The sequence below is a fragment of the Cnephaeus nilssonii genome (assembly GCF_951640355.1).
Source record: "Cnephaeus nilssonii genome assembly, chromosome: 8".
NCBI lineage: Eukaryota > Metazoa > Chordata > Mammalia > Chiroptera > Vespertilionidae > Cnephaeus > Cnephaeus nilssonii.
The window spans coordinates 27,363,660-27,384,319 of NC_137079.1; the positions used below are offsets into that span (position 1 = coordinate 27,363,660).

General features: G+C 47.5%; 1 protein-coding gene across 9 annotated transcripts in view; it reads left to right on the forward strand.

Annotated features, from left to right (window-relative positions):
* CSGALNACT1 (chondroitin sulfate N-acetylgalactosaminyltransferase 1) overlaps positions 1-20,660 on the forward strand; it is a 290,722-nt gene that overhangs the window by 192,353 nt on the left and 77,709 nt on the right. For 2 of the 9 annotated variants that reach the window (XM_079779436.1, XM_079779437.1), the window contains exon 3: positions 3,487-3,560. The exons of the other annotated variants lie outside the window; for them this stretch is intronic. The gene's annotated coding sequence lies outside the window, so the exon portion shown is untranslated. The remainder of the gene's footprint in view (positions 1-3,486; positions 3,561-20,660) is intronic. 9 annotated transcript variants of the gene reach the window in all.

Consider the following 20,660-nt stretch of genomic DNA (forward strand, 5'->3'; position numbering starts at 1 on the left):
CTTTCTGGGGTTTGAAGCTTCTCCTGGAAGGAACTATGGCAGTGGTCGGCAAACCGCGGCTCACGAGCCACATGCGGCTCTTTGGCCCCTTGAGTTTTTAGCAAAGGCCAGCTTAGGAGTACCCTAATTAAGTTAATAACAATATACCTACCTATATAGTTTAAGTTTAAAAAATTTGGCTCTCAAAAGAAATTTCAATCGTTGTACTGTTGATATTTGGCTCTGTTGACTAATGAGTTTGCCGACCACTGAACTATGGTGACGTGCAATGGATATACACAAAGTGTATTGTTATAATCAGCACAACAGTGTGGATTACAATCACCACTTGACTTGAAAAGGAAAAAAATCTTGCTACCTGCAAGATTAGTTCTAATAAAATGTCTGTTAGTATTATTTGATTTCTTCCCGGCACTTTTTATGCCTCTTTAGACTGTCGTACACCGGCGTAAGTTTAGGTCACTTGGGGCTCTTCCACTTCTGATTCAATTTTCTGGTCCTTTTGCCTTTAGTTCTGCCAAGAAATAGTTCTTGGTGGATTTCATTTCATCTTTTCTGGCCCCTGGCTTAATGGCTTCTGCAGGGTGGTGATCGGTGTTCTGTCCTGTTTACACACCACCATCCCCAGCAGAGCGAGGGATGGGCATTTGATTTCCCTGCAGTGTGCTTCTTTATTATATAACCACTCTTATGCAGCTGAATATTATATCCAGATATGAGATTTCTAGTATCAAGTGGGTTTTTTCCCCTAACTTTATTCTATTTTTCACGTATCACTGGACAGGATATCATTTCCCTATTATACTTATTTTAAATTTGGACCTTTAGGAAAGAAGACCAAATGTTGGATCTTAGTACCCCAAAACAATTGATCTGGTGTTGGAAGAGGGCGAGGGAGACTTGCCAGAAAGATTTACCTAATACTAAAAATTCTTTTTTGCCTGCCCTAGTGGTTTTAGGCATCTTATTATGCTGGCATCTTTCAGAAGTTCTATTTAAGCTTGTTTTTCATATCTATAATTTTTTTTGCTCCTCAATTAGACTGCACATTCTTGAAGAAAGGAACCTTTACAAATTTATCCTATATTCCCACAGCAAGAGGCATTAAAAATATATATGTTCCACGAATTGAAACAGCATGTTATTCTATGCCCTCTATACTGTTCGTTTATAAAATGGGTTTAGTCTTTGTTTTCAGAGAGCTTAAATCTGTTGGGAGGATGTGAGGTATAAAAATATGTTATCAGAGACAGAATATGATATGAGCCACAAGAAATATGCAATCAAAATGTTTGAAACAAGCCAGATAGACTATATAACAGTTGTCAACTGATGGTCGTTGTCGCCAATTTGACACCAACAGGAATTTTCAATTTGGGGTGTGGTGAAGAAGGAAACTGTATTCACTGCAAAACCGCTCAATTGTGGTACAGCACATCTGTGAAACAGCCCTGGGGCAGGTGGCCCTGGGGCGAGGCGCCTCTCTGGCTAGACAGCTCTGCTCCTCAGTGCTCTGTGCTGGTCTGCTTTGTGCTGCCCTCATCTGCTCTGCTGAGACATCCGTGTTTCAGCTCAGCTAGGGAGACAAAGTCTTCAGTCTTAGGTGGGAAGGGAAAGTGTGCTCTCAGAGCCAGAGGGGAGCTGGTTTATATGGACAGAAGTCCCTGGCCCCTTATCCCTGATTGGTCTGCCCCCATGCAAATGAGGACTCCAAATCCTCACAGTTTGATTGGTCCAAAAGGCATTGTCCTGATTGGTCAGAATAGAGCTTCTCTGGTTGGTTGGTGGTGCATAACTCTGATTGGATGGGGAAAGCTTCAGTCCTATTGGTTGAAATAGGACTCCAGAAACTCCTTTATAAGGCCTGGCTCAGATGGCAGAATCACAGTGCAGAGGCAGGTGGCTCAGTGCAGCTTTCCCTGCGAAGTGCAGTTTGCAGGAGAGGCCCCTGTGTGGAAATGGCTGCTTAGGCTCTGTTTATTTATTGATTTGAGAGAGAGAGAGAGAGAGAGAGAGAGAGAGAGAGAGAGAGAGAACGAGCGCGCTCGCACCTTCGCACCTTGGCTTATTGGAATAATGCTCTAACCAACTGAGCTTTCCAGCCAGGGCTAGGGTCTGTTTTTTCTCAGGGTTTACACAGTAAAGAAAAGCTTCGTGAACAATTAGGCTTTTAAGGATATATTCAAAGAAGGAGCAGGATTTGGAAAGGGGTAAATTAAAAGTAGGAAATGAAAAAGAGAAGACTCTTATAAAGATGACAATGTGAATGAAGGTATGGCAGTGGGAAAGTACTGAGTATGACTGACAAGCAGCTTGTTTTCTGGTTGAACTATAGTAGAGAGAGTTGGGGATATTTTCATACATTGTCCTCAGGGCTAGATGGTTCCCAAACCAGGCATGTCAGCCGATACCTAGCTCTCTATCCATCTCTGCCAAGGGGATGATCACCCTGAACATGCACTTCCAAGGCGGGAGGCGGCGGGGGGGAACTCACTACCTCTTCAAGCACCATCGGTCATCTGAGCACTCCTACCATTAGATTATGGTAGGAGGCAGGGCTGGAAATTGAGGGGGGGGGAGTTCAAATTAGAGGGACTTGGAAGATCAGTTATTTATTTTTAAAAATCATGATTGAAGTTGTGAGTTTAGTAAAACTCTAATGGCAGCTGTGGAGGAGGATGTGCAGTGGGGAGATGGTTAGGGAGCTCTTTTGTAGTGATCAGGACCTGTAGAGAGCGGTTTCAGGGAATTCAAAAGGGAAGACATATACAAAAGGCTTTTGTAACATGGGTAATAGTTTTGAAAACACCAAGCTCATGTGTTCTTGTTCCCAGTAATCCCTAATTATTCCTCATTGCCCTGCAGCTTTCCTTCCGTTGAAACTAGGGTCTTCATTGTTTCTGGAGGAGGTGGCTACTGCCTGGATAAAGGAGCCATGGCTGGGCTTCCAGGGTCCAAAGGAGAGTTTGTTCTAAGGTCCATGGTGAGACAATAATCTGAAAGCAAGCAGTTTCTGTTTCCAAAAGCTAGGCTTTGTTGGGAGAGAGAAAGAAGGAAACAATGCAACAACCAAAAAGGATCTGTGCTTTCTTATAAACCAAAGCTGACAGTCTAAGCATAGAATTTACAGTAACCATAGTATTGATGCAGGATATGACATCAAGACTGTTTTTCTTGAGCATGGAAAAGAAAAACTCAGGCAGCCAGCCGGCAGGAGGTCGAGAGAGTCTAAGGGGACAGGCTCTTCCACTCCCTCCCAGGTCCTGTGCATCCAGGAAAAAGGCAGCCGAAGCCTTGGGCTCTATCTCCTGGAAGGGGATTGAGCTTCGGACTGACGCAGTGACACTTGAATCCAACAGGAAAGAATCCCTGCATTGCAGTGAGTACACCAAAATGGGGGAGCAGAGGCAGGCTGCTCAGTGCAGTGTAGGGATGTGAAGCAAAGTCGAATTCAGTCGTAGAAAATAAAGTTCTTTTCTTCCACAGAAGTCACAGTTGCTATAAAATTTTACCTTGGCTACCCTCTGAGGAACTGAGACGTTCAGATCTGCCGCTTAGAGGTGGGTAAATTTCTACCTCCCTTTTACACTTGAGAAACTTGGACCCAGAGCAGGTATTGATTGGCCCAGAGAAGTCCAGTGATTGGCCAAGGTTGTTTAGTTGATAAGAGCTGTAGAGATGCCATTGAATCATTCATTTTTTGATTGAGAGCCAAAGGGACATCAGAACTGATCTAGTCCAACTGCAGAATGTTTTTCAAATAAGGGAACGTCAGTAAATGACGTGATTCACTCAAAGTCGTATATTGAGTTAGGGTTGAGGTGGGCATTCTGCAGTTTCTTCACCAGTCCAGTATGTGTCTGATCGACATGGCAAAATTAGTATCTGTTTTATTTGACATACATTTTCTTTCTTAATTATGTGTAGATATGAATGGACATTCTGGCAGGCTGATTAATTATTTTACGTTCATCTAGAAAGGTGGTGCTTTTGGGATTTAAGTTTTTCCATGTCTTAAAAAAAGAAAGATAGATCCTTTAGTAGCATGTCAGGAGGATTTAGGACATCATCTTATGTGTGAAGAGTTTCCAGCCCCCTGGAATTCATCTGAAGTTTTTAATTTAGCATCATCTTGTTTTCATTTACTAGGAAATGGCAGCTTTACCGAGTAACTTAGTAGTCAGTGATGGGGAAGGGAGGTTGCAGTGGTGATCAATTAAATGTTACTCACAGCCCAAATCCAAAGGTCAAATGCAACAGCAGGATACAGGGTCCTCTTCTCGATTCACCTCCCAGCCACTTGTCACCTGTCTGGAGCTGAAGCCCATAGGTCTCACCACTGCTGAGGAAGTCATGGGCTTCTCTCCTATTTGCATACCTTTCCAACTACTACTCACTCTCTCACTCTTCTCCTTGCAACTAAACTTTTGGAAAAAAAGTTTTCTATTGTCTCAATTTTCTTCCCATACTTTAATCCACTCTAATCTGACATTTACACCCATCAACCCACTAAGAGTTTTTCACTAGGTTACCAATGACTTCCATGTTTAATTCAGTGGTGTTTTCTCAGTTCTTAGCTAACTTGATTTCTCAGCGACATCTGCTGTTGTTTTTTTGCATCCTTCTTCTTAAAGGTATATTGTTAAAATTTTTCAGACTTAAACATGACAGCCCCATATGTTGGAGAAATAATATCTTAACAATGTTATCACCTATTTCCTTAGAGTTTCCAAAAACTCTGTACCGGCCCTCTTTCCCCCCCGCCCCCACCCGCCGTCACACTCAACTTCTCCCCTTCTAACAGGTAACTACCATCCTGACCTTGATGTTTGTGGGGCTGTAGGGGTTCGATATATTTATCTTCCACAGCTGAGTTCTGTCACTTCCCTCTAACCAGAAACCACCAGGAACACAGTATTTGGACGTGCTGGGTTTATTCCTCATTGCTGCGAGGCAGAACACACATCTTGGCGAATCACAGGGTGTCTCAGTGAGGATGTGAGAGAGAACCTATTATTCGGATCTGGGTTTTGTTGGATGATATGCAGGAGGGTCTTAGAAAGGGGAGATTTGCTCTAGATCGGATGCTTCAGAAAGCAGGGTCAATTCTCTGACTAGGTTGTCAATATATCTTATGTATGGGGGAGGGCTAGAATGAGGATAAAGTTATAACTGGGAAAGAAGCAACAGTCAATCGTTTTGGCCAAGAAAGGAGGTGTTTGTTATTTTGGGGGTGACACACTGACTTTGTTTTTGTGTTGATGAGATAAAATTATGACATGCCCTTATTTTGTCCCTTTTCATCGTGGTCTCAGAATACCCTTGTTGGAGGCTGGTATTCTTTCAGATAGTTATAACGTCTAATAGGATGTATGTCCTTGCTGTGGATGTCACAGCAGCTTCTGAATGTCAGGGGTTGCTTTCTTTTTTTCTTTCTTTATAGTTCTGAACAAGATTGAGTAACTGGATTCAGGCAGAGGAGACCAAAATATTAGCTTGTTACCAGATTAGTTTGGAGAATATGGTTTGGGTATGTGGTGAAAATGGGCTTCCTAACACTGAGCCCAGACTAGTCAGACTTCCCTACAAAGTCTTGGGTATCGCTGGGAGTGCTTACATTGAAACCACTCAGGGTCTTTGTCTCCAAGTTCATAACAGTATAGTGAACGTGGAACTCTGAAGGTTCCTTCTCCGTCTCCTTTGCAGGCTCAGTGCTGGGAGTTCCTACAGACTCAGAACCAGAATTTCTTCTCCCTCAGTTGTCTCATTCTGTGGAGTGGTGTGATTACCATCAATAGGCTGATGACCTTGAATTTTTATCTCTAGGCTAGACTTCCTCTCTGACATGCTTGTTCACCACCTCCACCTGAATGTTTCAGAGGCACTTCATCTTGATGCATGTCCAAGGTCAGCATTCCTAATCTCTTCCCTAAATTCAAAGTCCCAGGATCTCCGCAGCCTGATACTCCAGCCACCACGTCTGTCTGCACGGTGCTGCTGCACGCTTCCAAGCCCTGCCATTTGGTTACTTCTTTCTCTTCCTTGCCAAACGCCTTCAAGACCTAACTCAGGTGTCGCCTCCTGCCGAAACCCTTTTCTGAACCCTGGAGGTTGGCTTGAATGTCCTCCCTCTACGTCAGCCTCTTGTTGCCCTTGGCTCCTCCGTCATAGCAATTAACTCACTGATTTCTCTATTTATGTGTCTGTCTCCTTCACGCTACTTTAAACTCCTCGACGGCAGGAGTTCTGTCTAATGCATCTTTACATCTTGGGGTAGATCTAGGTCTATATATCTATACTTAGTCTATACTTATATCTATATGTATATCTAAGTATGGTCATATAGGTATAAATCTATATCTACATCCAGATAGATATAGATATCTAATACCTTGAGCTAGACTTGGCACTTCATGACTGTCTGGCCTAAAGTAAAGGCTCACTTCATGACTGTTCATTAGATGTCTGTTGAACTGCTTGTTGTCTAAAGACTTTGCTAGCATTTTGTCTAGTCCTAGAGTGACCACTAAGCTTTGACCATTTTAGTGTGGAAAAGAGTCATCCAAGTATTTTTAAAATCTGGTTATATTTTACTTTACTCAAGATATGCTTTAGACAAGTAGTATCTAGATTGAAATTTATAAAGTACAGAGCCTTTTTTTTCCTATTAAATTCCAAGATATTTTCAGAAATGGTTGTTCTTTCTGATTGACTGCCATTGAGTTTAAGTAATATCAGTCAAATAAGTATATTTTGTTTTTTCTATAATTTTAATCTATATATCTCAAATTTATCTGCAAGCTTAAAGTTAAGAGTCCTTAAATAATGGCTGTGCTACCTCCCAGTTAAGGGATACAAGACTCTGGGAGGAACCGGGCTCCTGCTTCCCAGGGCCTTGTTCTTGTCCCTGGAACCCGTTGGATTTGGGGGGCAGAAAGGTGGATGGGAGGCGGGATTGGACAGTGAGCGACATTGGTGGGCCCTGACGGGAGTCCCTCCGGGGGAGGGAGAGGAGACGCTCAGGCCTCACCCGTCGGGCGCTGACAGGCGCTCAGGCTGTGGACCTGAGGCTCTGGGCCTTCCTGTGACTCAGCTGCTCCCAGGGCTGGCTGCCCTGGCCCTGCTCCCACTTGGCACCTTCCCCCTGGGCCAGTCACTGCACCTTCGTGAGCAAGGCTTAGGGTCTCTGCTCACCTCTGTGGGCCGGACCACACACTGAGCAGCCTCTGCCAGCTGCCCGCCCTGTCTCTGAGGGAAGGCTGAGTGCAGCTGCCTGGGCAGGGCTCTACGGGGAAGGCCTCAGAACACACCTGGCGCCAGGTAGGGATGGGCAGTGTGTGTGAGTGTGTGGGGAGGGGGTCGCTGCCATGGGGGAGCCGGCAGGAAAAAGCTGGGAGGGAGAGGCAGGTGTCCATGGTCTGACACCGGACTCAGGCTTGAACTGCAATTCTTTTGTAAATAAAGATTTATTTTTCTTGAGTCTCGCCTCCTAATTTGGTTACCTCAAGTGATACCCCTTTGAAATGTCTGCAGGTTCTTAATGAAGATAAAAGCAGTGATAATACCGCCCCCTCCGGCGACCCCCTCTCCCCTCCTCCCCCCCATTGTGAGTGTTGTAGTTTTTACTCCGTAAAGCATTTATTTTCACATTTGTTTAAAGAAAATTGACGTTACTTTTTGGTCAGCTTTGCACCTGAGATTGCGTGCCCTGGAAGGAGACCTTGGCCTGGCAAAGAAATGAGGCAAACAGCACAAAGGGAAGGCCTTGCCTGCTTTTCTGACTTGCTAGAGAACAAGATGCAAGGAGGCAAGACATGGCACGCGAGGCTGAGGCCCGAAGGTGTGGTTCCTTTGTGTTTCCCACTGTTTCTAGATCCCCATGGTCTCGTCTCAGAGATGGTGTGCTGGTTTGTAAGTGACTGTGGTGGAAATAGCCTCCTTTTCAGCATCGTTGGTCTGATTCTTAAGCTGAGATTGTGGAATGTTTGACAAAGGTATTATCCTTTGCGTTGTTTTGTTATGTTTTTGCTTATGTCAGGCCTATCACTGAGCCAGAACGTTGGCAATAAACATCTGCTAAGGGTTGGCAAGCAACAGTATTAGCCCTCTGTAGCGAAGGCAACTCCTTAAAAATCTAATCTCATTATAGGCTTTAAATAGAGATAAAGCAATGCTCATTACAGGCTCAGCCCCCCTTAGATGCACTACTCCAAGGATAATTGCATTTACATCAATCTTGAGACCTATTAGCTTGATTTCAAGGAAAAAACCCCACAAAACCCCAACTCTTTTTTCTATATAGAGGGAGCTAATATTAAAATAGTTAATAAGGACTGTGACAAGGTCTGTTGCATCTTCACCCTACCCTGGGGCATAAGGAAAAGGTTTGAATACTAACCGACACAGACCAGAAACATTTCTAGAGGGAAAAAAAATAGACACTGTCAATAAAATGGTGAATTTTTAGAGTTCTCTATTTCCCCCCTTTTTTAGTAAGACAATATGCATCCTTAGTAGTGGAATTGGAGTCAGAGTGGAAAAACCTTAATTAGATCTGCTGCATATTTTATATCCATCACCATTTAGGGCTTCGTCCAAGTGTCCCCACCGCTACCTAATAAAGAAGACCCACCTTGAAAGGTTCACCTGAAACTCCTGGGGTCCTTCCAACCGGAACAATCATTTTCTCCTCTGAACTACAGGAGCGTTTTGTTTATATTCCTAATGATTGGTCACGTTCCCCTGGCACCATAGTTACTTTTATACCCGTCCCTCCCGCTGCCCCGCTACCTTTGTGAGGACAGGGACTTTGACCCGTCTCTTTATCCCCTACGGAAACAGACAGGGCCCCTTTCACGTGATAAACGTTCAGTACGTGTTTGGTGGCTGGGTGGATACAAGTCATGTTCATTGTCATACCATTGCTGCATTTCAGAAAAGTTGTTTCCTGTGTTCATGTTACCGTGGAGTACGTGCTTCTCAGGAGAGTCCGCCCCATAGGCCACGTCGGCGGTGGAACAGCGCGGGTGTGGGACAGAGGGGGCGGTGTCGAACCCCTGCTCCTCTTCCACAGGGGCTGCTGCAGTGGGGGCCCTCGTCCTTGTGGCGTGGGATGGAACCTGGGTTTGTGTTGTTCCTTGCAGACTGTCTAGTACAATTGTAGTAACTTCAGCAATTATTGCAGATTCAATTTGGAGTACCCCAAAGGATGCTATTCCGATTTATCTTTCAGGAAGAGGCATCTTATGCCCGTCCCGGGCAGCTTTGAACTGAGAGCTGTTCTGTAGCAGGATAATGAGGTGCAGTCCAAAGAGGAGCTGAAGGAACGCCTCTTACCGGAGACATCTCGAAGCCTTATTTTGGGAAGCAGCTTCTCTTGTTGTTTTAACTTTCCTTTTGCACCCCAGGAATATATCTCTAGTGCCCGCAGCTGAGATTAGAACACCGGTGTTCTGGGAAAGGCATTTCAACAAGACCTTAGGAGGTTCTGAGATTTCTCCCTAATAGTATCTGCCGAGCTTCTCATGGTGACTTGGCAGGGCCTGGGGGGGTCAGTGCTCTGGTCACAAAAGTTTGCTTACTGCTTGCAGTCTCCCATCTACAGCTGTGAAATACAGCATCCCGTGACCCCAATGTCGAGGACACATACAGAAAGCCGCCCCTGTACCCTTCCGCTGTTTGGGGGGCCCTGAGCGGAGCCTTTTACATGCAATTGTCTTTTAAAGCTCTCCCGGCAACCCCCGTGAGACCCGTCCCACTTTGTTTCAAGGGCAGCGTGGGGAGAACTTTCCAATACACGACCGCTTTCTTTTAAGAAATAAACTGGGCTTTGTGGGATGATAAGGATATGAGAGAGTTACTTTGGTTTAATATGAGAGGCAAGAGCCTGGGAGTGTGGAGTTGTGGGTTCTGGTTCTGACTGCGCTCTAAACCAGCTTCGAAACTTCGTCTGCACATCAGCTGTTTCTTCGTGGTTAATTTTCCTCATCAGTAAAACAACAGGAATGCCAGGCTTGTCTCTCGGGTACGGTTTTGGCTCACGTTGGTTGCATAGCACCTTTGTGCCGGACACACCATCTCATTTACTGGTCACAAGGACCCTATGAGATAGGCCTCCGTGCTCCCTGTGTTCGGGACACAAGAGAAGTCACATAACTGTGGGATTCAAATGGGCTGAACCCCAGAACCCGCGCTCTCAGCCACTGAACTGTGAACATACCAATAGGACAGTAGGAGATACAAGCCGGGAAAGCCCTATAGAGAGTGAAAGCAGATCTGAAGGTGAAGTCTTACCAAGGTGCAGGCACTGGCAGAGCCGGTGCTTGCCTATGCAGATGTGAAGACTGCAGACAGAGCCTTCCTTCCAATCCCTCCCCCCTCCTCCCCCCCCCCCCCGCCCCCCGTCATTCCCATAGGCAGCGCCAAGTTGGAGTGTCTGAAACCAAACTCATCTTTCTGCTAAACCTTCTCTTGTGTGTGCTCCTTTCCAATGTAGCTCTTCCTCTGAGTCACCCAAGCTAAACCCGGGGCCTCATTCTCAATGGAGGCTCTCTTTCTCCCCTCTGAATGGTCTCCAAGTCCAGAAATAGTTCTTGAATGCACCTCTCCAGTGAGCACTGTGGCTCCATGTCCCTTACTTAGAATACAGAGGTGCTGGTCTTTCCCTCTCCAATCCATCTCAGCACTGACCATGGCTAACATTAATTCCTGGTCATGTGACTCTCTTCTTTCAAAACTTAGAGGGCTGGCTAACCATCACCTAGAGAATAAAATTTAAATTCCCTGCCATGATGTAAGGGCCTGTTGTAGTCAGCGCAGGACACTAATATAAAATGACATCGACTGGTGGCTTAAATAACAAACATTTATTTCTCGTGGTGCTGGAAGCTGGAAGTCTGAGGTCGGTGCCAGCATTGGTTGGGTTCTGGTGAGAGCTCTCTTCCCTACAGGGCCCTTTGCTGTAAAACCTGTCCCAGCTCCCCTCCTGCCCTTACACCCTGACCTGTGCATTCCCAGGTCAACCTTCCCTATCTCTGTGCTTTCCCTTTACAACGAACACACCTCTGTTAAAGCTCGTAGAAAATGACAGAGAAACAGGGTGGCATAGTAATCAAGAGCAGAGACACTGCCTGGATTAGAAACCCAGTGTTGTCGTTTCGTTGCTGGGTGACTTGGGCAGGTGACTAATACCTGCCTAAATGTCCTTATCTGCAAATGGGTGTGATATTAATAGAACCTGCCTCATAGGAGACACCGGAGAAGTAGGAGGAAGATGCAGGGAGAGTAGGGTCATAGATAGGAAGGTGAAAGTTTACAGAACATGGGGTATTTTAAGAGTGGTGCAGAGTGAACATGTTAGTGGACTGTTAAATGGCATTAAACCAGTGATGGGCAACCTTTTGAGCTTGGTTTGTCAAACTTCGCCAAAAAACTGAGCATAACTCGGGTAGTGTGTCACTTTGAGGAAAAAACATTATTTCGCAAATGTTTCATCCTCAGGAGCAGCAAATGTTTCATCCTCAGCATGCGGCCGCCTCAGAATTGAACCTGGGACCTTTCAGTGCTGACACGCGTGTCATAGGTTCGCCATCACTGCATTAAACTATAAAACAAACTTGGATTAAATAAGTACTCGGTGCCATCTATCTTGTGTAGAAATAGGACAATGTCTATTGCAGATAAATTTTTTTAAATCCGCACCTGAGGATATGTTTATTGATTTTGAGAGAGAGAGAGAGAGAGAGAGAGAGAGAGAGAGAGAGAGAGAGAGAGAAACATCAATCAGTTGCCTGCTATGCACACCCCGACTAGAGATCTAACCTGCAATGTAGGTATGTGCCCTGACCGGGAATCGAACCCACAACGTTTTGGTGCATGGGACGATGCTCCAATCAACTGGGCCACCTGGCCAGGGCTGCAGATAAATTTCTTTATAGGAGTAATATCTTAAAATGTTTTCAGTGAATCCTTTAACAATCAGTTAACCACCTAGCAGGGATAGCTGACTATAGGCAGGTTTGGCCCAGGTGCTGGAAGTGGGGACCTGAGGAAAGGGTAGGGGACACTGGGAGGGGCTGGAGGCATGGTGGGCCGGAACCAGAGACGTCACGATATGGCCTGCAATCAGCTTTAGTTTTTTGTGTGAAAAATAATAACTATGTAATGTTTATTTACATAACAGGGGGCATCTTGCATTTATGTAACAGCGGGCATCCCCCGTTAATTTTTTCTGTGTTACTGGTTCTGTTTCCACACTCAGAGAGACGGCACAAAGAGAGAAGGCTTCGCCGCTCCAGCTTCCTGGGGTTTCTAAAACAACCTGCACAATCCGTGCTTCCTCTAGGCCTGAGGTCTAATAAGCACTTTCTAAAGAAAGCCCCTGTCTATGTGCCGATGTCTTCCTTGCAGGTGGGGAAGGAAAAGGGGAGTGAGAGGAGCTGTGCCATGTATTTTTGTCTGCACTCAAAGTAGCAGTTTCCTTCTTAGCCCTCCTCACTTCGAACACACCAGCAAAACACGCAAAGGCTCACGAGCGTGGGCGTCCCCACCTCTCGGGTCCAGATGTTTCCAGGGATTGGTCCTTTGGCCTCGCTGCTGGGGATGGAGATTCAGTTGTGCTCACTCTCTTCTTTCATGAGGTCTGGGGCGGGACAACTCAGGCAGCGTGCTGACTGATGCCCAGGGTCGGGGTGAAGGGGCTAGAGTGACACCCCTGGGAGAGGGCAGCACAGGCCAGCACGAGGTGACCACAAGTGCGAGAGGTAACAGCTTTGACCAGCTCCGTGGGTCATAAAGCAGAGTCTCACCCAGGGCCACGATGGAGAGGGCGAGAGTGCTGGACCCACCCCCCAACTCTCACCTGCAAGCCGGACCCCCATCTTGCACTTTTTTAAAAGCCGGGTGTCTGCAGTCTGGTTCTCTTCAGGGGCTGTTTTGTCCTTTTTCTGAGGCGTCCCCTGCTGCATGTCTTCTCAGCTGTCCTGCTCTTTTTCTGTGGCTCTGCTTGTGGGCGCTGCCTCCCTGGTTTGAATTGTGTTCATGTTGCGTGGCTCTGTCTACCCTCTGAAATGTCAGGTTGACCGAGTAGATGACTGCATAGTGTTTGGGGCTGTGGAGGGCTGCCTCCTGTGAGGGTAAGTCATCCGGCCTCCCCAAACCCTCGTGTCCTAGTCTTAGAGAATAGGGATCAACCACTCACAGGAGGTTTAGGTGCCACAGCAGGTAATGCACGAGATCTAGGGATTCCCTGATGGTCCTCGGTGGAGCCCCCTCTTTTGGGTGACTGACTGACTTTGACCCCAAGTGAGCATTGTAACCTCTAGCTGTGGCTGAATTAGGCTTTCCATAATGCTTTGTTCTGGGAGTTCTGTGTTTAGAGATGTTTTAAAACCATTGCTTTGGTACATGGTAGACACATGTGGTCAACGTTATTTCTCTCTTCCTCCCCCGCTCTGTCTGCTAATACGGGGAACGGATCATCCTGTGAGGACGGAGGGGGCTCCGTTAGTCCTCCCTGTGCTGCCTTCACTACAGTGAAGTGGAGACCCTCTCACCTGCAGCCACCTCAGCCCTCACGGCAGAGTGTGCTGTGATTCATTCATACATCGGCCCTCACCTCGGAGCTGGTACTTTCCACTCAAGCACTCCACCTGGCCTCTGCCCAGGGCCCCGTGCTTATTGCTTAGCCAGAAGGCGCTTGGCTGCAGAGCATGGCTCACTTTTAATTAGTCCCCTCCTTGCTAATTAGCAGAGTGCATTTCCCTAGAAGCTGCATTGGGCTGCGGGACCTGGGACCTGCTCTCCCTGGGGGCGCGCCTCCCCGAGTCGGCATGATGTCAGGGCTGAGCTGCCTGCACTTGAGCGTGGTGTGTGAGTTGACATGTGGGACCAGCCAGTGCATGGGCATCTCATTCGTCACGCTCTGGAGGAAAGATCCAGGATTCAGTGTTTGGCAAGAGAATTCGTGGTGATGTCAGCCAGCACCTTAACAGACCTAGAGATGTTCTCTCTTCCTTTCAAAGAAGACCATCTCTCAGTGGGTTGAATATTTCATTTGCCAGGATGCTTTTTAGTTGCGCTGTCTTCCACCTGAGATGTGGGGATAAGCTCCTGGCTTCTGCTCAGAAGCCCTGGACTGCTGAGAGGAGCTCTGTCCCCGCCCCACCGAGGGGCCACAGCCAGGCTTGCCCCGGGCACAGCGGGTCAGCGTTCTTCCCGGGAACAGGGCGAGTGTGCACAGCTGTGAGGGCTGTGGGAATGCAGAGCACAGCTCGCTGGGGAGGCAAAAAGTTATAGAGAGAGAAACAGTGCTTCGTACCACATCTAAGGGGCAGGGCCGGCTCATAAATGGGAGGACTCAGGGTGAGTTCAGAAGCCAGAAAAATTGGACACGGTGGGTGCAGAATGACACGTCAGCTTTTATCAGGATCATTAAGGGTGATGAACAGTATAGCCTCCTGGGTAAGACCAGGGCTTTAGCATCAGACTGACTGGATTTAAACCCGGGCTTGGCTACTTGCCAGCTGTGAGCCGTGGGCAAATTACTTCACTGCGCTAAGCCTCAGTTTCCTTATCTCTAATGGGGATAATGAGACTTAGCCCATGGGATTGTTGGGGGGATTAAGTGAGATAATGTTTATAAGTGCTTACTACGATGTCTGGCCTAAAGTAAAGGCTCACTGAGTGGTTGTAATTGTGAGCAATAGGAGGGTGTTGGAAGGCTGGTTTCGAGGGGTTCTCGCTTTGCCATGCAGGGCGGCTCCCCAGCCACAGAGAGCCAGAGCCCTGCGGGACCGAGCCCGGTGTCTCTGTGGACTTTGGGCAGCTGACTCAGCCCCGCGTGTGTGCCTGAGACCCCTTCCTGCCTGGAAAGGGTTCACGATGCTCCGTATTCTAAGCTGATTTTTTGTTTGGTTAATCCTCACTCGAGGATATTTTTCCATTAATTTTTAGGGAGAGTGGAAGAGAGAGGGAAAGACAGAGAGAAACATCGATGTCAGAGAAACACATCGATTGGTTGCCTCCTGCCGCGCTCTGACCAGGACCGGGCCTGGGAGGAGCCTGCAATCAAGGTATGTACCCTTGACCGGAATTGAACCTGGGACCCTTCAGTTGGCAGGCCGACGCTCTATCCACTGAGCCAACCTGGCTAGGGCCTAAGTCGCTTTAAGTGCCTTCTCCTTTCACTCCACCTGCAGGCCCACCTCCTATGCCGACTGCCTGCCTGAGATCCTCTCTGAAACAAGGTTGGAGGTGGCAGCGGGGAAGGGGGTGCGGGGGTGGGGGAGGTGGGGAATCTATGCGTATTCAGGAAGACCCTCCCTATCAAGTCTTCCCTACAGAAGTTGGCCAACAATTAAAAACCAAAATAAAACCAAAGGAGGGTTTGGAGCTGTTTCCTGCCTTTTGGGCATATGGTGTTGTAATTCATTTCTGTGTCTTCACGTTCTGACTAGCGGACCCCAGCTTCTTTTTGTCACATTTCCCTTTTCCTGCTGCAAAGTAAAGAGAAAGGAATCAGAATGATTCCTTCAGGAGGCCAGTATGGAGTGGGGCGGGTGGAGGGGCACCTCTCAACCAGGGCATTCCCGACAGAGAAGTGATCAGGCTGGTTTTTGGGGGTTGCTCCATGCTGGTCCCTGGAGCTCAGAGCCCAGTTAGAGGGAGGACCTCACAGAGAAGACCCTCGAGGGCCGTTTTGAAGGCCAAGTCCAAGTCCTCCAGGTTAGGAAGGGAGGGAAGCATGGTCCTGCAGGGGCCTGGACATGTGGCCTGGCCACAGGTGTTGGGGACCCTGGCGTGGAGGCAGAGGGGTCCAGAGGCAGGAAAGTCACCCTGAGGAGCAGGCAGCGAGGCAGGAGCCTGGTGCTGGGGCTCTGGAATCGCTGTGGCTGCGTCTGTCCCCTGGAAACCTGGAGCACAGTCAGGGAAGTCAGGTTCGTGGGAGCCTGGGGCAGGGTCCCTGGGGTGCCCAGGATGGTCCTCAGGGTGAGAAAACATTTACAAAATTTACACGTCATTATTATAGGGTGTTGTTCTGTGAATACGTAATACTTGGGTGTAACTTGTAAATGAATAAATTCCATATGGGAACTTGTTCAAAAGCTATGTAGTGCCTGGCATGTGCTGTTTATGATGAACATACTTGATCTTGAGTGCCAAGGCCAGAGGAGGGAAGCAGTAAAACTGCTGGGCTGTCCTGGGCGGCACCCCACCCGCGTGGATCCCGTTCTGTGTGAGGCTGAGCCTCGGGTCGGGCCAGGTCGCCTGGTGTCAGCGCTGGGGGGATGCTTCAGCCTCGTCCAGCCAACCTGACACGCTGGACGTTTGCTGACTTTGCGTGACAGCCCTGTCCCTTCTGTGGGGTGTGGCTCTAGCACCTCTTCATGTGTAGACAGTGACACTGAGCTGCTAACCTTGCTTCAGCTTTGCAGTTGCTACCAGGACACTCTTGAGGACGAAGCACTTGGCACAGGAGTACAAGCTGACGAAAGACTCAGTGGGAAAAGGAAATCTGACGATAGAGAATACAGATATCATATTGTAAAGTTGTGCATTTAGTGTAATTAACCAGCGTCACCCCGATCGATTTAACAAAATAATAATGATAAGGAGAAAGAAACCTGAGTTCCAGGACGAGCTGTGCTAGCTGGGAAACCCTGCTCTAAAGCTCCCCGGTGGATGTGGCTTAGGGAGATGGAGAGCTCTGGTCATACCCATTTTCCGGCTATTTTTACTTCTTTGCAAGTACTCAGCCCTAAACTACTAACGTGTGTCCAAGAGGCAGATTGTTGCGAGCTCCACAAAGCCGTGGCAGGAGTGGGTTGTATATACCCATTTCCTTTAAGAGAAGCAGATGGGAAAGAAAACTGGAAAGAAAAGTCTGTACACATAACGTGTGCTGGGAGTAGGGCCTAGAAGTTCAGGATCTTTAAGCTCTTACGGTGGCTTTGGTCTGTCTTCTGTGACCCTGAGCAGCATTTTCTCCCACTTCTGCCATATGATGTTGGTTGCTCCCGTCAACGCCCTCCTGCCTCCTCCCTCCCCCGCCCCCCACAGTGTGGGAGGCAAACACACAGTGTTGTGAAGACCAGGAGGTGGGGATCCTTTGAGGGCCCTCGCGGAAGCTGGCTACCACACCCTGCACCCAGGAGTTAAACTGTGGTGCAGGGAATTCTAAATGAAGCTGTATGTTTGAGTCAAGAGTACACTGTTAGCTTTATGTACAATTCTGAGAGCATTTAAAAACTCTCTGAGTAAGGATCCTTGCACGATGCCTTCTCCACACACATTCCGGATGGTATATTTATTCAGGAGATAGGACCTCGGTTTACGTTCTGTTAGTACAGCTCCCCCTTTGACTGAAGGTGAGCTTGTGCCCTTGTCATCAAAGGGCCGATTGTGTGGGGCAGACTCCCACGGCCGCGCCGGGCTTTGGTCTACCAGGTCCTGGCCCAGGGGACACTGCTGGGCTCTTTTCCCCATCACCCCTTTGGCTGGGCCTGCACCCCGGGTGGAGGTGTCTTGTAGATTTTATTGCCACTCCTTGAATCGTCTTCTTTATCACTCACAAGGCCTGTCCTTGTAGTATGTGCGGCTGCCTGACCTGGTCTCACCCTGAGACCACCGTCCCTCCTGCCTGCCGCTGCCCTGCCAGCATTTCGTCAGCGGGGCTTGTCCTGGGATCCTTCAGATCTCTGAGCATCTCCTGGACATTAATAGACACGCCTGGCGCTCTCCACCACAGTATGCAGCTCTCATGCTCTAAATGTTCACCAGGACCTGTAGAATGAAATGCATGCACCCATGCTACTGGTTGCTTCTGTTCTGGCCACAGAAATTCTAATTTCCACCGTCCCCATCTGGGGTAAGTGTTAGACTCTGGACCAAACCTTGTTTCACACTCTGAAGAGCTTCCACTCTAAGATGAAATGATACACAGCACCTATAGCCACTTGCCTACTTTATTTTAACACATAGTGTTGATGCCTAACATTCACTTTAAGCTTATGTCACTTTAAAATGTGTTTGTTTATACGTCTCCACCCTCTTCCTCCCTCAACACACATACATTTAGTAGGGAGGAGCACTGGCCTTAACACCTTGTGTCTATTTTAATGGCATTCGTCTCTCCGGGCTCATAGTTATTGGTGAGGCCTTAATTCCCCAATAAGCTTATGAACTTACTAATGCTGGGATTTGTTTGTGGTTCATCTTTTTGTCTGCTGTACTTTCTTACGCATTGCATAGAACATAGTCGGAGCTAATAAGGATGAGTAACGGCAGTATCCCAGGTGGAGCAGACTGTGATGGGACCCGTTAGTGAGTCAGAACTGTGCGACGTGGAGCGCTGGGGGGCGTCCGGGATACTTCCTGGCCCGGGCAGGATGTCAGGGCCGTCGGACGACTTCCACCTGGAGTCTGAGGAGCCTGCTCCCTTGCTGGACCCCTTGGCGTAGGCCCACTTGGCTTTGAGACTCTGCCTTAAAGCTTCACGAAGTGCTGTGACCTCCTTAGGCAACCCCTGGCCTGGATTGTAAGAGTGGCAGCAACCCCATCGTGATTGGCTGTTCCCTTTAGCTCTCAATGAATCCGGGGTCTTGGACAGGGTGCGTCACAGAACCATCCTCAGGGATTTGGCCAGGACAGGAAGTGGGAAAGCAATGAGTAAGGAAGGACATTTAAAAATGCGAGTGGCAAGGAACCTGATCAGCACAAAGGATTTTCTATTTTTAAAACAAACCAAAAAAAAAAAAGGAACATGCATCTCTCTTCTCCCAAAGGTCCTAAAATTGGTTATTGACAGGGGATCCTTCTTGCTCGCCATTCCTTCTCTGTCCCCAACCACCCCAAAGACTGAGCTATAATCTGGGTGCCTTTGTAAAGTTTTAAAAATACTAGCACAATGCTGCTGTGGCTCCATAAAGCTGTCTTTTCACTGTCTTCTCTAACTTGTAACAGTGCTCGGTAATGACATGGTGCTTTCCCTCTGCAAGTCTGTAAACACATGAGAAATGTTAACTGTCTAATTCTCCCGACACCTCTGCGGGGAGAGAGAGGGAGAGGTTGCCCCGTGCCTTTGGGGCTGAGCTGTTCGTTTGGTCTGGTTGCATCTCATCGAGGTGTTCTTTCCTCGATGTGGTACAGCTGGTGAAGTACCAGCTGCTCTTAAGAGTGACCTCCTGTGCTGCCACTTGAAGTTTCCGTAGAAGCGAGGATCAGCCGAAGGATAGGCTTCTGACCTCAGCACACAGATACCCCCAGTCTCTATAGCTTGGCCAGTTGTTACTATTTTGATTGCTAGACACATGGAAAAACATTTTATCTGTTAAAGGATGCAGAACTTTGTTTCTGACATACAGTTTCTGCTCCTGACATGTAAAAAGAGAAATTTATTCCTGCCTCTTTGGTAGTAATTGATGCGGCTTTTTATTGTTCATTTAAAAAAGTCAGCCCTGGCTGGCTTGGCCCAGTGGATAAAGCGTCAACCTGCCGACTGAAGGATCGCAGGTTCAATTCCGGTCAAGGGCATGTGCCTGGGTTGCTGGCTCGGTCCCCAGTGGGGAGCGTGAAGGAGGCAGCCGATCAATGATTCTCTCTCATCATTGATGTTTCTATCTCTCTCTTCCTCTCTGAAATCAATGAAAATATATTTTAAAAATATTTTAAAAAATAACAGTAATTTCTTTCTAAATCTGTTTTTTCTCCTTTTGCATCCTGAAGAATGGAATCTATCCCTATATATAAAAGGCTAAGTGTCTGACCGTCTGATCCATCGCTATGATGCGCACTGACCACCAGGGGGCAGACGCTCAATGTAGGAGCTGCCGAACTGCAGTGACTTGGCAGCAGTGGTTTTTGGGTGGCGCACCCTGAAACCAGAGAGGAGGGAGCCTGATTCCTCACAGGGCCACATGATTCCACCTTTGGCCATGGGTTATGTTGTTGCTGGGGCACTGTCGGCCCTGCATCTGGTTTACTGCGCACTTGCGTTTACGTTCCACACCATGTATGACAGAAACTTTGTAGAGTGCCCTCTCTACTCCGGGACCTCTCAGGGGATATCAGAGAGCCGGTTTTGGCCCGATTCCCCAGGCCAGGCTGAGGGACCCTACCTGCTGGAGGGACCCTGCTCACTCCTCAGACATGGGGGAGGGCCCACGGGAGGTTGGCTCCAGGGCATGTCTGGCCCTGTCTCATCCAGACCCCACTCTCCGGCCACCTTCTAATTAATTTCTTTTCAATGTGCACGAGTCTGTGCACCGGGTCACTAGTATTAAATAACTTAGAGAAGTATACTAGTGGATTTCAAAAGCCAGACCAGATGTTAAAAGAGCCTTATGGAACAGAACAAAATAATTATTGTGCAGTTTTAAGTTTCTTTAGTTTTAATGCATTGCTTCAGTTAACCAACATGATTTCAATTTATTATGCAAATGTGGCAATTATTCCATTTAAAAAATCTGTTGGAAAGATTGTGTTTCTTCCACACAATAAATTGTGTTGAGTATTTCATTTTTGTTTTTTGATTTGCTTATTTTGTTTTTAATGACAACTCATTTAAAGTAAAAGTTTTTAAAGTGGCAGAATAATGTGATAACATGTCTTCACTAGTAATTTAATACTTGGATATAATGAGTTCATCTGAGAGATTTCATTAA